The 21,406-nt window shown below is 37.8% G+C and overlaps 1 long non-coding RNA gene across 5 annotated transcripts in view; it reads left to right on the plus strand.

Annotated features, from left to right (window-relative positions):
* The first annotated feature begins 252 nt into the window (after positions 1-252).
* The window catches only part of LOC140505765 (uncharacterized), a 52,676-nt gene continuing 31,522 nt past the window's right edge, over positions 253-21,406 (plus strand). For all 5 annotated transcript variants that reach the window (XR_011967655.1, XR_011967657.1, XR_011967653.1 and 2 more), the window contains exons 1-2: positions 253-534; positions 9,908-10,036. This is a non-coding gene — a long non-coding RNA (uncharacterized lncRNA). The remainder of the gene's footprint in view (positions 535-9,907; positions 10,037-21,406) is intronic.

A 21,406-nucleotide genomic window follows, 5' to 3' on the forward strand; every position in this document is an offset into this window, starting at 1 on the left:
TTTCATAAAGCCTACTAGCATTGCATCATTTTTCTTTTCAATGCGTGGTTTAACCTGCTGTGTGGATTAGAACCCAGCCTAGCTATTGATATCATCTGCACCACTGGTATGAACTCGTTCATTTTTTCCACGTCAAATGGCATGACAAGTTATCCAATGAGAAGGGTTGGGAATATAATCACTCCACAAGCAGTAAAAATGGGCTCCTCCCAACATAGCTAAATAAGAATTAGTCATGAGTTGAGATCTGATGCCAAACGCAGGAGGTGGTGCACTGGGGCTTGGGCAAGTGAATGTTTATCATTTTTTTCTTTGCCAAAGTAAACCCAGGACTGAGAAATAGTCGAAAGTATCCAGCAGTGGCAGTTGGATCAAAAGAAAATACATCATGATGACATATCAAGGACATAAATAATAAATACAGCTTCCTGCTCACCACAGAAACAGAGCATCTTTAGGATCTAGAAGTCACTGCTGCTCACTACAGGAAAAGTTGAAATTTGCTCTCTTTGTGGAAGAGGAAGCCTGCACAGGGTAAGCAGAGCTTTGTACTAGGAGTCCCCCACCTCTGTAATGTCCTTTGTTTCACAGAATCCCTCATTTCCATCAAAACATGACTTTGATGCCATCTCCTCCTCACATAAGGATTTCCCTGATCTCCACAGTTGTTAGATCTCCCTCAATCTCCTGAAAATGCTATAAATTCCTTTGTATATCTGTGTTCATACATAATATCCTTCTGGAATATGTTTTCTGAGAGCAGGGACTGTTTTTTCTTTTCTCTCTTCAGTGCTTTGCACACAGTAGACACAATATTTTTTATTGTTGAATTGAATTGTCAACCAGCTCATCTGACCAACTCATTGTTTTCCGAAATTTTTTTACATACTAAAAAAACTTTACCATGTACAGCCTCATTAATAAGGACCCCCCTCCACTTATGACTTGGGCTGGTATACAGCCAGGATGTATAGTAGAAATCTATCGACCATGTAATACTCTCATTTGAAACATTAATTTCTATCTCCTTGCCTCCCTCACATGTACTCCTAGAGTAACGGAAAGAGTGGTGAATTTGAAGACAGGAGACCTACTTTCAAATTCCACATTTTTACTAGAATTCTGGCATCCCTCAGTGTCATTCTATTTTTTTCTTTTAATTTGATATTTGGCATATTAGCTTTGTGACAGTGGGAAATGACTTCTCTTCCTTGGACTTCTAGTTCTTTCATGTATGAGATGAAGAGTTTGGACTGGATAATCTCTAAGGTTCTCTTCCAATTCTAAATCTATGATCCTATGATTGGATCAACCAATCCAAAAGCATTTGTGAAGCATGTATTACATGGCAAATACTGTGGTAGGTTCTAGGGATATAAAGATAAGAGTTAGAGTCTCTACCCTCAAGAAACCTATGTTCTAATAGGAAAGACAATGTGCACATATATAGACCTAGAGTAACCTAGGAGGGAAGAAGGGAGAGTCTAGGAACAGAGGAAACTATGAAAAACATCTTATGTAGAAAATGAATCCTAAATTGAATCTTGAAAGAAACCAGGGATTTCAAAAGGCAGAGATGAAGAGCGTATTCTAGATATGAAGGAGAGCTAATTCAAAGGCAAGTATGGAGCATTATATGTGTAGAACTGCACGTCAGCCAGTGTCAGTGGATGAGGAGTTATATATAAGAATACTAGGAAGATGAGAAGGAACTTGGCTATGAAAAGTTTTAAAATGTCAAACAGGAGCTTATATTTCATCGTAAAGATAATAGGGAGCCATAGTTTATTGAGTGTTCATATCTATATGCATAGATATACTTGTCCCTTTCTCAGCCAAACAATTTGAAAAAAACTGTCTCCACTTGGTATCTCCATGTCCTCTCTTCCAAATCTCTTCTAAATTCATCATTGTCTACCTCTTCACTAAAATTCTAAAGTTAACATTGATCTCTTAAGTCTTAAATCGAATATCCTTTTCACAATTCTCCTCCTTCTTGACTTCTCTTCAACATTTGGCCCTGCTGACCATGGGGCTCCTCCTGAATGTTCTCTCTTCTCTAGGTTGTTGTATATGTGTGTATAGACATATATATTCATATACACACATACATATGTGTATAGATATATACACACATACATATACACAGCTAAACAGCAGAGTGACTAGAGCATTGGCTCTGGAGTCAGAAAGACCTGAGTTCAAATCCAGCCTCAGACACTTTTACTAGCTATGTAACCCTGAGTAAGTCACTTAACCCTGATTGCCTCCAAAAAAATGAAGAATAAAAAAATAAGTAAAATGGGAATACTAATAATACCTACCTCCTAAAGTTGTTGGGAAGGTAGAATAGGATAACATTTATAGAGTGTACTTAGCACAATGGTTAATTCATTTAGGCACTTAATAAATGTTTGGGATAGGCAAATTAATCCAGAAGCATCATAGTGTCCCCTGACTGCTTCTAGTATCCCAATTTTATAGTTAAGAAAATACTTAAGAAAATGAAAGGAGTTAAGTGTTTTATTCAGGGTGAAAAACCTAGTTAAGTGTCTGAGGCCAGATTTGAAATTAGGTCTTCCTGACATTAGTCCTAGTGTTAGTTCAAATATCCTGTTCAAAATGTTCACTAGGAAATTGGTGATAAGAGATTGAACTTCATGAGAGATGCTAAAGCTATATCTGTATGTATTTAGATATAAATGTATATATATATATATCAATGGGAATCATCTGCAAAGAGATATTAATTGAACATATAGGAACTGATCATATAATCAAGTGAAAGAATATAAAGATAAAACAGAAGTAGGCCCAAGAGAGAGGCTTGGGAGACACAAACTCAATTAGTGGGTATGACATAGATGATGATATTCATTTTTTTAAATTTTATTTTATTTTTCATTTTTAACACAGTTTATATCACATAAAACAATTCCACATTTGGTCAGGTGATACTTCTTTTTAAAGCACTTACAATATAGACCACAAAAGAATTTTTTTTAAACATTAACCGAGACACAAATAATATTTATGTATGCCAACTTCATAAGCCTAATTGTCTTCACAGTATTACTAAGAATTAAAGGACCCTAACTTATTGTTGCTGGTCTAAAGTCCTAAGCCTAATAGCTTAATTTTAGACTTAACATTGGATGTTCCCCTACCAACAATCTATAATTTAATAGATCTAGTATTAAGCTTACAAATCTTTTGACTATAGGAAATTGCCACTAAGAGTAGGGACATTGCAGGGAACAATATCTCCCCAACTTCATGTCAATTCCAGGTAGGAGTAGATTGTCCACTTGCATTCAGTCAGGCTTAAAAGTCTGCCAAGTGTCACTGGGGAAATTGAGTCAGGAGAATCCTACCTTAGCCCAGACTGAACAGCCACTCTCCCACCCTTCCCATGAGATCACCTTTTTCAGTTCATGCTAGCATCTCACAGGCTTACTGGCATCATGGATTGGAGGCTCAGACAGCCTTTGTTGCTATCCATACCTGGAGTTAGACTCAGAAGAATAGTCACTTAATAGTTCCATAACATCTTAAAACAGCAAGTTCCAATAATCAGGTTTCAAATATGACTACAATTTCACTTTGGCTAAGGAACATCTTTTGGGGCAAGTCTTAAGTGACTTATATGCCTTTCTATACATGTCTAGTTCCTGGTTAAATAGCAATCATAAAATCAAATTTACCATTAAAACCTTAATTTTTCCATCAATGTCAAATTTTACCTGAGGTTATCTGCCTCTAGGAAATTTAGACTAAAATTCTTTTCCCCAGACTAAAGATGTCTTTGATTTATTGTCAGTAATTAATTCAGTCAATTGTTTTAATACTAATTGCTTTTACATCACTTTGTAACATGTTCCCATCTCTCCCCCGCCCCCGCTTCCTAATACCTTACATTCTGATTACTCCTTCCCTCAATGTACCCTCCCTTCTATCACATCCCTCTCTTCCCTTATCCCCATCTTCTCTCTTTTCTTGTAGGGCAAGATAAATTTCTATACCTCATTCCCTGTATTTCTTATTTCCCCGTTATATGCAATAAAAATTCTCAACATTCATTACTAATACTTTGAATTCCAACTTCTCTCCCTCCCTCCCTCCCACCCTATCCTCACTGAGAAGGCAAGCAATTCAATACAGACGAAATATGTGTTGTTTTGCAAAAGACTTCAATGATAATCATGTTGTGTAATGCTAACTATATTGCCCTCTATCCTACTCTATCCCCACTTATTTTTTTAATTCCCTCATTTGACCTTGTCCCTTCCCAAAAGTGTTTATTTCTAGTTACTCTCTTCTCCCATTTGCCCTCCCTTCTATCATTCCCCTCACCCCATTTGTCACCTCCTTCCCTACTTTCTTGTAATGTACGATAGATTTTCATATCAAATTTAATGAGCATGTTATTCCCTCCTTCAGCCATATGTGGAGAGAGTAGCTTCACTTTTCCCCTTTCCCTTTCTCCCTTTTCTCCTCCATTAAACAAGATTTTTCTTATCTCTTTTATGAGTTATAGCCTGCCACATTTTATTTCTCCTTTTCTCATCCTAGTATTTTCCTCCCTCATTCCTTAATTTTTATTTTATTTTATTTTTGTGGATATCATCTCTTCTGATTCAGTACAACCTATATATGTGTATGTGTGTGTGTGTGTATGTACAATCCCTCCACCTACCCAAATACTGAGAAAAGATTCAAGAGTTATGTTTTCTTTCCATGTAGGAATGTAAACAGTTCAGCTTTAGAAAGTCTTTTATGATTTCTCTTTCCTGTTTACCATTTCATGCTTCTCTTGATTCTTGTGTTGGAAAGTCAAATTTTCTATAGTTCTGGTCTTTTCATCAATATGAATGCTTCAAAGTCCTCTGTATCACTGAATAACCATCTATGCCCTTGAAGTATTATACTCAGTTTTACTGGGTAGGTGATTCTTGGTTTTAATCCCAGTTCCTTTGACGTCTGGAATATCCTATTCCAAGCCCTTCAATCCCTTAATGTTGAAGTTGCCAGATCCTGTGTTATCCTGATTGTATTTCTACAATACTCAAATTGTTCTTTCTAGCTGCTTGCAGCATTTTCTCCTTGATCTGGAAGTTCTGAAATTTGGGCCACAATATTCCTAGGAGTTTCTCTTTTTGGGTCCCTTTCAGGAGGTGATTGGTGGATTCTTTCGATATTTATTTTACCCTCTGGTTCTAGAATATCAGGGCAGTTTTCCTTGATAATTTCATGAAAGATAATGTTTAGGCTCTTTTTTTTTTTTATCATGGCTTTCAGGTAGTCACACACTTTTTAAATTGTTCCTCCTGGATCTATTTTCCAGGTCAGTTGTTTTTCCAATGAGATGTTTCACATTGTCTTCAATTTTTTCAAATTTTTGGTTTTATTTTTTAACTGCTTGGTTTATCTCATAGTCATTCATTTCCCTGAACTCAATTGTCTCTTTCAATGAACTATTTTGTTCAGTGAGCTTTTGAACTTTCTCCTCCATTTGACTAATTCTGCTTTTTAAAGCCTCCTTATCCTCATTGGCTTTTTGGACCTCTTTTTCCAATTGAGTTAGCCTCTTTTTAAAGGTGTTATTTTCCTCAGCATTTTTTTGATTCTTCTTTAGTACACTGCTAACTCTCTTTTTAAGCTCTTCTGTTGCCTGAGTCTAGTTTAAGTTCCTTTTGGAGGCCCTGGAGGCAGGGGCTTTGAATTCTTCTGACAATGTGCTTTGTTCTTCCTCATCTGAAAGGATGGAAGGAGACACCTGTTCCCCAAGAAAGTAACCTTCTATGGTCTTATTTTTTTCCCTTTTTTGGGAATTTTCCCAGCCAGTTACTTGACTTCTGAGTTTCCTCTCAACAACCACCTCGCCTCCAGTTCCACCAAACCAGCACTGGGGGCTGGGATTCAGATGAGCTGCTCCAATCCCCCAGGGGCTTTAGGTCATGGCAGAATGCTATTCAGTGTGAGATTAAGATCAACTGCTCAGGTGGAGGCAGGGCTGCCACACAGGGCTCAGTTCCCTCAGGGGTTTTACAATGAGGCCTTCAACAATGGATGTGGGTTGCTGCCTGCCTTGGGAGCCCCTGTCTGCTGCTGTTTCCACTACTGCCTCTTGAGGAGACCTGAGTTATGGGGACACCCTGCTCCCTTCTCAGTCAGCCGAAAAAACCCTCTCACTGACCTTTAGTGCCTGTGGGTTGAGGGATCTGTGCTACTGCTGGAGATTCTGTCCCTGAAGCCTGCTTGGTCCTGTTCCTCCTGGTGCTGCACAGCCAAGGCTGAGCTGGGCTCTGCTCTGAGTCTGGATGCAACAGACCTTTCCCATCAGTCTTTCCGGTCATTCTGGGCTAGAAATCTCTTCCACCCCATTGTTCTGTGGCTTCTGCTGGTCTAGAATTTGTTGAGAGTCCTTCTTTAAGGGTATTTTATGGGCTGTGGGGGAAGAGCTAGTGTATGTGTGTCTTTCTACTCCTCCATCTTGGCTCCGCCTCAGTGATGATATTCCTTAACAGAAAATTAGGAGTGAAGGAAAAGTTAGGAAAACCAGAAAAACCCAGAGAGGACAGAATATTCAGGAGGAGTGCCATAGTCAACAGAGATAAAAATGTTGGAGAGAGGACAAGAAATGATAAGAATTTTGAAAAGGACATTAGATTTAGGACTTAAGAGATCATTGATAACTTTGGAAGCTGAATAAAGAGGTAGTAAGCTAGACAGTGATGGATTTAGGAGAGAACTGGAAGAGAGGAAGTGGAGAAACCAAGTGTAGAAAGTTTTTTTTCAAGTTATTTGGTTGAGAAAGGAAGGAGAGAAATAGAATGATAGTTAACCAGGATGGTGGGATGTAGTGGAGGTTTTTTTGGAGATTGAAGAGACTTGGGTGTATTTGTAAATAACAATGAAAGTACCAATAGATAGAGAAAGATGGACAATTAGAGAGGAGGCATGATAGTGGTGATAGTCTGCTGGGGGAAATGGGAAGGGATGGGATAATGTATACATGTGGAAGATTTGGCCTTGGCAAGGAGAAGAGCCACTTCTTTATCAGAAAATGGAGGAAAGGAGGAAATATTAGATGAGGGTGTCAAGGGATTTTGAAATGAAAGGAGAGAGTTGTGAAATAAGGGGGTGTGTTGTAAAATGAGAAGAAAGATCTTTAGGCAAACAGATTTGTATTTTCTCAATAAAACATGAGGTAAGAACCTAAACTGAGAGGCTAAGCAGAAGTGAGACTGCGATAGTTTGAGGAGACAAGAGAAGTTTGCAACAGTTGTTGTGGAGAGTCAATTAAGGAAGAATAAAAGAATTATCTTGCTTTAGGTTAGAAAACAAATTGATAGTGGAACCACTCAGTAGAGTTGTGTGACTCTCCAGATTTTTTTCAGTAGCATGTGAATAGAAGCAAAGGAAGCAGATGATTGAAAAAATCCATAATTAGGTTTTACAAAATGTGAGCAGAAATAGCCTATGGGAATAAAGAATTTAAGAGAAAAGTCTACTGTAGAGTTGAGGGCTAAAATTGGGAAGGTAGGAGGCTGTAGCTAGAGCAGAGGTGGTGGACTGGCAAAGTATGGAAAGGAAGAAGGATTGGAAATTATAATTGGGGAAAAATAGATTATAAAGACTTGTGGCTGATAGCAAGATATGTGGCCAATTCTGTGTGTTAAGGTGGAGTAGATCATGGTAGCTGAGTACACTGAGGAACACAAAAGTTAAGTTATTTAAAGGAACATCAACATATATGTTGAAGCCTTCTAATTTGATGGCAGAAGTTGGGATCAAGAGGGGCAAAGTGGCTCAGGTGTTGAAAGTCATTGAGAAAGTAAAGAGAATGCCTTTAGGTCAAAGGATAACAGCCACAATGATCTAGATTGATTAATTTGGATAGAGTGAACCTCAAAAGTTACTGAATGCTGTCAGAAGAGGGAGAGTTTGTATGACATGTCAGGGAACAAAGGAATATTCTGATTCTGTCTCCAAGACCAGTGAGTTGGGTATTATGAGAGAAAACAACCAGTACTGGAAAGGATGGGCAGGGATGAATTGTTATCTGGGGGTGTCAAGTCTCAGTGAGAGCAAGAAGAGAAAAAGAGTATAAAAGGAAAAGGTCTAAAATAAAGAGATATTTGGAAATTAATTATTGGGTCAAGTATTCCAGAGACACAGTGGGAAGGATAGAAAGAAACAGAATGAGTTATTATAAGGATAGGATTGAGGTGGATGGGGATGAGATATGGAGCAGCAAGAGCTGGAAATGGAGAGCTTGATCTTTGGCAGTTATGGATTCATAATAGAGGAGTTAAGAGGTGCAAGGAGGTGAAAGCTTGCTAACCATATGGCAGTGAGCCCAGGAAGAATATCAGTGAATAGAAGGAGCTCTGCTGATAAAGGCAGATAATTACAATGTACAAGATCTGATCTGATTGCCTGTCTCTCTGTTTCCTTGAGGGGCTGTGCCTGTTCACAGTAGCAGTAAACTAAATGGTCTGGTGTTCTGGAATTGAGAGCAGTATATCAGAGGCAATTTCTTAACCCCTTTCAGCTTTAAATTCTATTACATATATATACACATACACACATATACATATATTTCTTCTACTCATTTTGTAGTGTAAATTTTGCTTTAGCAGCAATGTCTCTGTTGTGTCAATTTTTCAGTCATAGCCAACTCTTTGCGACGCCATTTGGAATTTTCTTGGCAAAGATACTGGAATGGTTTTCCATTTCTTTCTCCAGATGACTTTGCAGATAAGGAAACTGAGGCAAACAGAGTGAAGTGACTTGCCCAGAGTCATACAGCTGCTAATTGTTTGAAGCCAGATTTGCACTCAGGAAGTTGAGTCTTTCCTAATTCCAGGCTTGGCACTCTATCCACTGGCACAACCTAGCTGCCCAGTATATTTCTAATGAAGGCAGCACAAGTTAAAGTAGCATGGATTGAACTTGAAGTCAGAAATTATATTCTACTAGTCTACTAGTCTTCTCATCTTCTCATCTGGAACAGATTAAGTTTAAGACACCTTCCCAGGTGAACATTTTGTGAATTTGTGAATTCTAGGCAGAGGAAGAGGAAACAGGCCAAAAAAAAACCAAACAAACAAAAAAAAAACAACCTGAAAAATCTAGCTTGAAAAGAAGATAGGAATGTTACTTCACAAAATCACTGTATCTTGAGATTTAAAGGGACCACAGTGAACATTTAGCTCAAGAAATTTCACTGGAGACCCTTTTCTAACATCCTAGACAAGTGGCCCTTGTATTGTCATAGAACATAGAGTTGGCCTAGAAAGCAAGAAGATTTGCATTCAAGTTCTGCCATTGACATATGCTGGCTACTATGACAATAGGCAAGTCATTTAACCTCTTAGTGCCCCCAAGCAACTAAGACTATAGGTTGAAGACAAGTTACAGACCTTATTCTGTGGAAGGAGTTTCCCACACCGATGGCATCACAGATTGATATACCCAGGCAAAGTGAAATAATACTATTATCATCCTCATGAAACCTCCCTCTTTAAACCTCTTATAACACATTGCCTGTACCTTTCTTTAGTGCTTATCTCATTTTTGGAATGAAGAAGACTCATCTTCCTGAGTTCAAATCTGGCCTCAGACATCTGATTGCTGTGTGACCTTGGGCCAACCACTTAACCCTGTTTCCTTCAGTTCCTCATCTGTAAAAATGAGTTGGAGAACAAAATGGCAAACTGTTCCAGTGTCTTTGCCAAGAAAACTCAAAATGGGGTCATGAAGAATCAGATATGACTGAAATGACTGAACATTTTCCCACATATGCTCATTATAGATATATTTGCCCTCACAATTAATTACAATTAAATAGCTAAGTTCCTTGAGAGTGGAGCAAATGCTATTTTTATTTTTGCTTCTCCAGGGCCTAACAGTGCTTTGCACATAGTGTTGACAGAGGTCAGAGGAATGTTTCAGCAGAAAGAGAGATGGGGCTGGCTAGGGGACTAGCAGGAGGAGGAGGAAGAACCCTGATCAGAAATGGTTCAAAAAGGTAGGCCAGTGAAAATTCCCATCATTGTTTCTTTTTCTTTTTAAAAATAAGGCTTATGATGACTTTTGCTTTTTATATCATAGTCATTTCCAGATGTGCTCCCTGACTCCTGAATCAAAGGGCCTTTGCTATAACAAGGAAAAAGTTAAACAAAAGCAACTGCATTTAACACCAGAGAGGACATTCTGCACCTGAGTTTTCTACTATAAGGAAGGGCCATGATAGTTTCTTACTAACTTCCAAAGAAGTCTTTGTTCTTCCCTGTTTATCTCTTCTCCCTCATAACATCTCAGTGTGTATAAGTGGAGGGGATTCCAACCTGATGCTGGGGGGAGACCAGTGTTATGAATAAATCCACACAAATATTTAGACTCTTCCTCGGAAATTTTGGGGTGTAGATGGGGTGGAATGGCAGAGCTCTGCATCTTTACCATTTTCCTTTCCCTCAAGGAAGGCTGATAATGGGATTTAGTCCTGACCTTCAAAGAAAATCAGAAATTGTGTTCTCCAATATCAGTCAATCTTTACCCCTGCCCTCCTTATGAGATTTCAATCAGGTTTCTGCCCAAAGAATAATTTGTTATCAAATAATAATAGCTTTCAATTTTGTAAAGCACTTTATATACATTATCTCATTAGAGTATCATAGCAATCCTGAGAGAAGATACTAGCAGTATTCTACTCATTTTAAAGATGAGGAAATTGAAGTTCACAGAGTTAATTGACTTGTCCATGGTCACACAGCTAGTCAGAGGTGGGATCTGAATCCAGCTCTTCCTGAAATCCAGATCCATACTACTCTTTATAATTAGAAGATATTCAGAATGATTTTCTTAACATAGGGACAAATGAGTTGTTTAAAAAGTTTAAACTGGTAAGTACTACAGAATACAAATGAATTGTATACCAAGTATATTTAATGACAAAAAGTTTTAGCCATATTAAAATATTATTCATGATTATGAAAAATAAAACTATGCTCTATGTTAATATAAAGGACCCTACTGAAGAGCTTTTATTTATCTTATTAGTCGTTATTTTAGAGGAAAATGTAGAGGAAAATTGTATGACAATGGAGAAAATGTGAAAGTCAAACCCAAGGGTATCTGGCTATTAGCTTCTTATCTTTCTCTCCACATCCCTCCTTCTCCCATTCCTAACTACTGTTGAGGGCACCACCATTCTCCCAATCATTCAAGTTGGAAACCTTTGAGTCATGCTTGACTCTTTACTCTCTCTCTCTCTCTCTCTCTCTCTCTCTCTCTCTCTCTCTCTCTCTCTCTCTCTCTCTCTCTCTCATCTCATCTCATATATGCAATCAGTTGCCAAATCTTGTCATTTCTACCTTTACAACAATCTTTCACATATGTCCCCTCCTCTCCACTCACACATATCACCCTGGTTCAGACCCTCATCATCTGTTTTCTAGACTATTTCAATGACTTTCTGATTGGTGTCCTTACTTTATCTTTCCTCATATCAATCCATCCAAAGTGACCTTCTTAAAAACTTGAATCTGACCATGCCAATTTTCTACTCAATAAACTCCAGTGGTTCCTTATTATCTGTAGGTTAAAATAAAAACTACCTTCTTTGGAATTTAAACCTCTTCTAAATGAGGCAGTGTGGTATAGTGCAGAGGAGTCAAATACGTGGTGGAAATGCCAACAATAGTCCAGATTGCTGCTGAAGCCGATGAAAATGTAATAGATGACTATTTTATAAAATAGATAAAAATACAATATAACATAGACAATGTGTGAGACTCTGTTTTGGGGCTAGGTCCATCCTTCACAATGGAGGCTTTGTTTGGTGCTAATGAAGGGCTGTACATAGCAGTGAGTCAGGTAAGAGTGATAGAAGACTATGGGATGGTAGATTGTGGACAGAGAAAGTAAGAGAACAAACGGTTCATAATACACAGAGACTTTGTCCTGTGCTCACTGCTGACAGTCTCATTGATTCAGGTCCTCATTACCTCTTGCTTAGGCTAAAGAAAGACCTTCTGCTATGGCCCCCATGGCTTTAATCTCTCCCTAACTTCAGGTCATCCTATATACTTCAGATGAATTTAATTAATGGGCAGATCTGATAACATCATCACATTTTTCAAGAGCTTTCTGTGGCTCCCCATTGTCTAACAAATAATTCATTTATATTGCATTTTCCAAATTCCTTAGTTTGCCATTCAAAAACAATTCCAATGTGGCTCCAACACACCTTTTTAGACTTATCTCAAAAATTTGGTATGTCTTAGAGAAGCTGGATTACATTCAGCAAACATTTATTGGACACCTACTCTATTTGAAACATTGTCATAAATGCTGGCAACACAGAGACAAAAATGAAACAATTAGCAAAGAGAGATTTCTGTTTGATATTGGAATGAAATGAGATATTGGTAGGTCCCTCAATATTTAAAAAGGGAAATTTTACTTAGCCATAGTAGAAGAAAGATGTTCAATAAGGAAATGCATTGAAGTCACTTTGAGATGATTCAGGTGGGTGGAACTTCCTAGCCTGAATGGTCTGTTATCTTCTGCCAGACAAGCATCAACTCCTAGTGGCTATTTTGTCCTCAGACATCCAAAAAGTGATGTTAATAGCCTGACTTTTTGTCCCCAGAGTAAATCAAGCCTAAAATATGGTTCTAATATCTGTCACCATTCAATCACAATCTCATCTTCACCTAAACTATAAAAACTTTATTTGCAGTTTTTAAATGTCCTTTTTTGTATTGAGAGGCAGTGAGATATAATAGAAAGCCTGGTCAGTTTACAATCTCCTGGGCAGGGAAGAAGAGGTGAGGAATATAACATATACAAAAATAAATATAAAATAATCTGAGGAGAGAATGAGCATTTATAGCTCAAAGAAAGAGAGAGGCTTCTGGTAGGAGGAAATAATAAAAGTAACAGTAACAATAACTAGCATTTATAAAGTGTTTATTATGTGATAAGCACTGTGCTAAGCTCTCTACAAATATCTCATTCGATTCTTATAACAACCCTGGGAGGAGGGTGCTATTATTATCCCCATTTTTTAGTTGAGGAAACTGAGGCAGACAGGGCTTAAGTGACATGCCTAAGGAAGTGGTGCCTGATCTGGCTCTTGAAGGAAAGTAGATTTTTTAACAGGCAGAAATAGGATGAGCGACATCCAGGCAAGGGTGAACAAAGAGAGAGAGGGAGAAAGAGTTATACCCAGGGGAATGGGGAAGGAGGGAAATAGAATAGACTATAATAGAAGCAGTGTCCACTGGAAAAGAGGAAGTGTGGCATAGTGACTAGAACGCTGAACTTAGTCTGGAATACTAGATTCAGATTCCACCTCAGACACTATGTGACCCTAGATAAGTCATTGAATATCTCTAAGCCTTAATTTCCTCTTCTGTAGAATTAGGGCATTGGAGTTGATGACCTCAAAGATAATTTCAGGCTTTAAATCTATGATATTAAAATCCTCCAATACATTTCCTGTAAAGTCTTATATTTAATTAAATTTATCACCAGGTGGTAGTGGGAAAATAAAAAAAAAATTGGTAGTACCAGGTCTCAAGGAGTGCAGTTGCATTATTTGAATTCATATTGCATATTTCTGCTGGGCTGGAGCCAATGACTGTATTTATATAATTGCAATTTCAAATAGTGCAAACTTGAATTCTTCAGGGGATTTGTTATTCTTACTTACCAGGACCAACCTGTAAAATCATGAACTTAGAAGAACATAAGGACTTTTTCTATTGTCTATCAAAAAAACCTTTTTCCATGACATAAACATTGTCTTCTGAATTTCTTGGAATCTCTGATTTTCAGATATGTTAGCTAAGGGTAAATACATTCATATTGCACTCACCTTCCTAACATCCCTGTGAGGTAGAAAGTGTGTTATTGTGAGCCACAACCCCATTTTAAGGATAGGGAAACTGAAGTTCACAGGGTTAAATGCCTACCCATGATCTGTCACAGTTTGCAAGAACCAGAGTCAGAATTTAACTCAGGGGAAATGGTCTTCTTTTCAATGTTCTATACTATACTGCTTTTCTAAAATCAAAAGGGATTAAGTCATAATCTCAATAAAAATTTATATCACAAAATCAGAAAGCAATTTAAAGGGCATTCCTTCTCAGAGCACTAACCTGACTCACTACATTCCCAACAACTGATCATCCTGTCTCTGATTGAATCTCTCTAGTGACAAGAAACTCACTACTTAACATGTATAAAATTAAGCTCATCATTTCCACTCCCCCCCCAAAAATCCACCCCTCCCAAACTTTCCTACTTCTGTATAGAGCACAAGCATTTTCTGAATCATTATATTTGATATTATCTTTGATTTCTCACTCTAATCTCACATATTCAATCAATGCTAATCTTGTTTCTAACTACCAGCTGAAATACTGGCCTCCCAATTGGTCTCCCTGCCTCAGATCTCTTCCCTTTTATCAATCCTCCGTATAGCAAATGATTTTCCTAAAGTTTATGTATGACCATGTCAGTGCCCTACTCAATAAACTCCAATGGTTCCCTATTGTCTTTGTGATCAATATAAGGTCCTCTGTTCAACTTTACAGTTCTTCACAACCTGTCTCCAACCTACCTTTCCAACTTTATTACATATTACTCCCTTTTCTGTACTCTAAAGTCAAGCCAAATCAGACATTTTTCTGTTCCACAATATGACACTCTATCTCCCATCTCCTCACTTTTGTACTGGCTGTTTCAATGACTGGAATAATTCCCACTTTATTTTTACCTCTTAGAACCCCATATTTTCTTCAAAACTCTCGTTATACATTGTATGTAGTCTTTCCTGATTCCCCCAAATCCTACCTCTCCCTTCAAAAATTCCCTTGTATTTATTTTGTTTTTTATTATTTATGTACATAGTGTTCCTCATTATTTCTCTTGATAGAATGAAATCTCCTTAGGGACAGACACTGTTTCATTTTTGGCTTTGTTCTTCCAGCACCTGGAATGTCTGTTACACAGTGGATGCTGAATAAATAATTATTGATTGATTGATTCCTAAAGCATTACATTCCACTTTTGGATAGATCTGATTTTCAGGGAAATTTTTCTTTTAATCAACTCAAAATTTTCTTTCCTAAAACTATTATCATTACTCTCATTTTTTCTTGAAGACAAATGTAAAAATTTAATGTATCTTCATTATACTTCTTCAACGATGTGGATATAGTGATTGGGTCCATGAATGATGCCAGAGGCCATGTGCTCCAGAGCTTCTCTTGTCTGTGCTAAACATCTCCAGTTTTTCCAACTTGATTCCCATATTATATACTCTCCAGTCACATCACATTATGACTTACCTTCTCTGAATCATTCATAAAGTCTCTAACCATGAGCTTACTCTGTTAAGTGTGTCATTGCTAAACTCTAGGGCTTAGATCATCTTATAATGGAAAATAGCTTGGTAGTAACATAGAGAGCTTGAAAATTGAAAGATAGGTTGGAGCCAGACAGGGCTAGGTTAAGGAGTCTGTATTTTATCCTATAGAATCTATAATAAGAAGTCCCTGAAGAGGATCTGACTTTGTATTTGGAAGTATGGCTTCACAAATAACATGGTAGAAAAGGTAAGCTTAGGTTATTCTTAAGGGCTTCCTTTTTTAAAGTAGCCTAGCCCAGTGATTGTGAGAACCCTAGTTCAGGAGTTATGTTGAGTGATTTAGGCATACATTATTGATACTCAAATGGTTAATAAATGAGAACATACATGTGAAAATTATAAGTTCTTTTAAAATGTCAGGTATTATAGCTACCATTCAATTCACCAAATATTTATTGAATATCCGTCATATGCAAAGTACTTCATAGAATCATAAAACTGGAACTAAAAAGAACCTCAGAAATTCAATCTGAACAAACAAACACTCATCTAGCACAGTTTCTAGTTATTTTACAAGGAAGTGCAAACAAATAAGTCAGAGGATACACAAGGCCTCCAGGAAGGTATGAAATACAGAGCTAATGTCACCAAAATTCCTTTAAGGAAAAACAGTGAAATTATTATACTGTTTCAGGTGAACAGAATGCAGGGTACACAAGTAGTCTTCTAATACTTAGGAGAGGAATTCTGTTCCTATTTGATCTGGGGCATGATAAACTGTACCTTTATAGGCTAACACATTGATAAAATTAAGTATATATGCCACATGACAGAAGAAGTATAGTATAGACCTAGATTCTACTCATGGTAGTTCATGTGAACTAAGGTCTAAATCTTGGTGGGGGGAAGTATTTTGAATAATAACTTGACATGTCTGACTCATTTGTCCTTGCCCAGACTGATAATGGGAACTTTGAAAGGCATTCAGGTATAAACTTTCAGCTGCCTATGGTGTTAACCTGATCGAGATAAACATTGGATTAGGAAGATATTTAATTAGAACTGAAATAAATAATAAAATGTCAGTGAATCTACCTCACTCACATTTTAGAGTAGATAAAATCCCATCTTCTCTTTTCTCCCCCGAGTGGTTTGAGAAAGCTTCCAGTATCTGCAGGACCCATGGCTCCAGTATAAACAGGGGATTAAACCTTTGATATAGACAGTTTTGCTATTGCTGCCCACAAATTTGTTTTGACTTTGCCACCAGATCTTTTGCTCCTCATCTGCATGAAGATATCAACTTGCCTGGTCTCTGGCATCATTTATGGACCTGATCATTATTGTCTCCATATTTTCCTAGGTCATCTCTCTTTTCTCATGGTCACCAACCCCCCAGCATCAGGTGGAGAATAGATGAGAAAAGTGTACCTCCCTTTCCCCTCCTTTTTTGTTGAGGTGGAGGATTTATGGGTCTGGAACATTGCATATACTGTTAGACTGTTATGTGAATTAATTTCACTGTATTGTTTCCCCAACACTTTATGTCTGTCAGTGTCCCTGTCTCTGTTTTTGTCTGAATCTTTACCTCTGTCTCCGTCATTCTTCCCCTTCATCCCCCACCCCACTTGACTGAGAAGGGAAGGGGAGATTTATTTGGAAATGAAAGTGATATAAATATATGTATGTATAGTATCAATAAATTTTTAATTTGGAAAAAAACCAAAGAGAGTGGAACATATGAACTCAAAGATTCTTTACCAGATCTCATGTATTAGTCATTTGATGTTAAAATAAAGTCAATGAGTTTCTCCTATGAACAGCACAGCTCCAAGAGTGCGTCGAATCCATTAAGTAAAGACTCCCAACTGAAGTCTGCAGCTGGCTAAGCATGGCTGGTGAAAGTCCTCCAGATTTCCTCTACATCATACTAATGGAGCCCACACAGAAATATTGTGGGTGCGAGAGGTATTGACTTTTACTCTGAGCACTCAATAGGGGAGTGGCTGGAACTGCAGTACATACCAAAGACAAAACTAGTATCTTAATTTATCTTGTGTTTGATTGGGAGAGATAAAGAAAAATTTGTTTTGAAACTGGCTGGGGGAGTGGGAATAGGGAAGGTAAGTAAGTCTTCATTCTCACTAACTTCACCTCATCATTTCCTCTGACCAACACACAGAGACTGAATACAAGTGAGGTTGCATGGCATAGGTGGAGAGGGAAATATGTTTGGAAAAAAATAGAATTTACTCTGCAAGAAAGTAGGAGGGGAAAAGGATAAGAGAAAGGGAACTGGGGTGACAGAAGAAAGGGCAGATTGGGGAGGGGATAATCAGAAGCAAAACATTTTTGAGGAGGGACAGGGTAAAAGGAGAGCAGATAGAATAAATAGGAAGGGGATAGAATGGAGGGAAATACATGTAGCAGTAGTAACTATGAAAAAAATTTGAAGCAAGTTTCTCTGATAAAGGCCTCATTTCTCAAACATAGAGAACTGAGTCAAATTTATAAAAGTAAGAATTTCTCCCCAATTGATAAATGATCAAAAGATATGAACAGTTTCCAGATGAAGTAATCAAAGTTATCTATAGCCATATGAAAAGATGCTCTAACTCACTATTAATTGGAGAAATGCAAATTAAAACAATTTTGAGGTACAACCTCATACCTAGTACATAGGTTAATAGGACAGAAAATGAAAGTGAGAAAAGTTGAGGGAGATGTGGGGAAAATGAGACATTAATGCACTGTTGGTGGAGTTGTGAACTGATTCAACCATTCAGTAGAGCAATTTGAAACTAAGCCCAAAGCACTATAAAATCATGCATATCCCTTGATCTAGCAATACTACTGCTAGATCTGTATCTCCAAAGAGATTAAAAAACAAAAAGCAAAATGACCTAAATGTACAAAAATAGTTATAGTAGCTCTTTTCTGATAGAAAAGAATTGCAAAATAAGTGGAGGCTCATCAGGTGAGAAATAACTGAACAAGTTGCAGTGTGTGATTATGATGAAACACTCTTGTACTGTACGAAACTCTCAGAAAAATTAGAAAGACTTACATGAGTTGATTCAAAGTGCAATGTATTGTCTACAAAATAACAACAATTATGAGATGATGGGGGGGGGGGGGGGAGTGTGGAGCCAAGATAGAGGAATAGAAGCAGAGATTTGCTAGCGTTCTTCCCCTGAGCTCAGCCAAATAACTGTAAAAAATGACTAAGCAAGTTCTGGAGCTGCAGAACCTACAGAATGATGGAGTGAAGCAAATATCCAGCCCAAGACAGCCTGGAAGGTCAATGGGAAGCATCTATGCCACAAGTTTGGGAGGAGACCACAGTCCAGTGTGGACCACACCATCACAAATGAGACCTGAGTAGGTCTGGGGGGACTGAATCTCTGGCACCTGTGTCACTTTCCAGATTCAGAACTCCAAAATGCCAAGGACAAATTGGACAGTCAGTGGAAAAACCCTGTGGGACCTGTGTGAGAGAGTAGAGTGATCCAGCTCCAGCCCCAGAATGGTGGAGGAGCCAGTGGCAGCTGCAGCAGCAGAGGCTGTTTCTGGAGCTCTAGGTCCACAGATTTTGGGGGGATCCAGTGACTGACAGTACATCCCCACCTCCATTGGAAGCAGAGAATTACCTTTATAAAGACCTCAGAAGTCAAGTAAATGGCTGGGAAAATGAGCAAAAACCAGAAAAAGAATCAGAATCTTACTTTGATGACAAGGAAGATCAAAATATACAAACTGAAGAAGCCAACAAAGTCAAAGCTCTTCCATCCAAAGCCTCCAAGAAAAATAAGAATTGGTCTCAGGCCATAGAAGAGCTCAAAGAGGATTTTTAAAATTAAGTAAGAGAAATAGAGCAAAAATTGGGAAGATAAATGAGAATGATGCAAGAAAATCATGGAAAACAGGTCAACTGCTTAATAAAGGAGACCCAAAGAGGGCTGAAGAAAATAACACCTTAAAAAAATAGACAAACCAAATGGCAAAAGAGATCCAAAAAGTCATTGAGAAGAACGCCTTAAAAAACAGAATTGGCCCTATGGTCCAAAAGCTCACTGAAAAAAGTAATTCCTTAAAGATTAGAATGGACCAGATGGAAGCTAATGACTTTATGAAAAATCAAGAAATTATAAAACAAAGCCATATAAAAACAAAAATGAAAAAATAACAATGTGAAATATCTCATTGGAAAAACAATCGACCTGGAAAATAAATCCAGGAGAGAAAATTTAAAAATTATGGGACTACCTGAAAGCCATGATCTAAAAAAGAGCCTAGACATCATCTTTCAAGAAATTATCAAGGAAAACTGCTGATATTCTAGAACCAGAGGGTAAAATAGACATTGAAAGAACTCACTGACTGCCTCCTGAAAGATCCCAAAAGAAAAGCTCCTAGGAATATTGTAGTCAAATTCCAGAGCTCCCAGGTCAAGGAGAAAGTATTGCAAGCAGCCAGAAAGAAACAAGTGGAATATTGCAGAAATACAGTCAGGATAATACAATATTTAGCAGCTTCTACATTAAGGGATCAAAGGGCTTGGAATATGATATTCCAGAGGTCAAAGGGCCTAGGATTAAAACCAAGAATCACCTACCCAGCAAAATTGAATATAATACTTCAGGGGAAAAAATGATCATTCAATGAAATAGAGGACTTTCAATCATTCCTGAGGAAAAGAATAGAGCTGAATAGAAAATATGACTTTAAAACACAAGAATCAAGAGAAGCATGAAAAGATAAACAAGAAAGAGATCATAAGGGACTTACTAAAGGTGAACTGTTTACATTCCTACATGGAAAGATCATGTTTATAATTCTTGAGACTTTTCTCAGTATTAGAGTAGTTGGAGGGATTATATATAGACAGAGCATATGGGGTGAATTGAATATGAAGGGATGATATAAAAAATAAAATTAAAAGATGAGAGAGGAATATATTGGGAGGAGAAAGGGAGACACAGAATGGGGTAAATTGTCTCTCACATAAAAGAGGCAAGAAAAAACTTTTTCAGTGGAGGGGAAGAGAGGAGAGGTGAGAGGGAAATAGTGAACCTTACTCTCAATTGAATTTGGCTTAAGGAGGGAATAACATGCACACTCAATTTGGCATGAAAATCTATCTTAAACCACATGAAAGAAGGGAGGAAGGGATAAGCTGTGGGGTGGGTGATAATAGAAGAAAGGTCAAGTGGGAGGATGGGAGTAATTAGAAGTAAACATTTTTGAGGAAGGACAGGGTCAAAAGAGAGAATAGAATAAATGGGGGGGGGGGGGCCAGGATAGGATGGAATGAAATGTAGTTCATCTTTCACATCATGACTATTATAGAAGTGTTTTGCATGGCCTTCTCAGTGGGGATGGGTGGGGAGGAAGGAAGGGAGAGAAGTTGGAACTCAAAGTTTTAAAAATTGTTTTTATGTGTAACTGTGAAATAAGATATACAGGCAATGCTGCGTTACAAGAAAATTGAGGGGAAGGGGATGAGAGAAGGGAGAGGTGTGATAGAAGGGAGGGCAGATTGAGGAAGGGTTAATCAGAATGCACAATCTCTTGGGGTGGGTGGAGGGGAGACATGGGGAGAAAATTTGGAACTCAAAATCTTGTGGAAGCGAATGTTGAAACCTAAAAAAAAAATATTTTTTAAAAAATGCTGTAAGATAATCATCTATGAATGACTTTGCTATTCCCAGCAATATGGGGATCCAAGACAACTGTGAAGGACTTGTGATGAAAAATGCTATCTATCCCCAGAGAAAGAACTGATGGTGTCTGAATACAGATCGAAGCATATTTTCTTTACTTTGTTTTTCTTGAGTTGTTTTTGTCTATATTTTCTTTCATAATGTAACTAATGTGGAAATATTTTGCATGACTACACACATATAACCTATAGCAAATTCCTTGCCTTCTCAATGAGGTGGGTGGGGTGGGGAGAGAGGAGGGGAGAGAATTTGGAACTCAAAGTTCTAAAAAATGTATGTTAAAAATTGTTTTTAC

The sequence above is a fragment of the Notamacropus eugenii genome, chromosome 1 (genome assembly GCF_028372415.1).
Source record: "Notamacropus eugenii isolate mMacEug1 chromosome 1, mMacEug1.pri_v2, whole genome shotgun sequence".
Taxonomy (NCBI): domain Eukaryota; kingdom Metazoa; phylum Chordata; class Mammalia; order Diprotodontia; family Macropodidae; genus Notamacropus; species Notamacropus eugenii.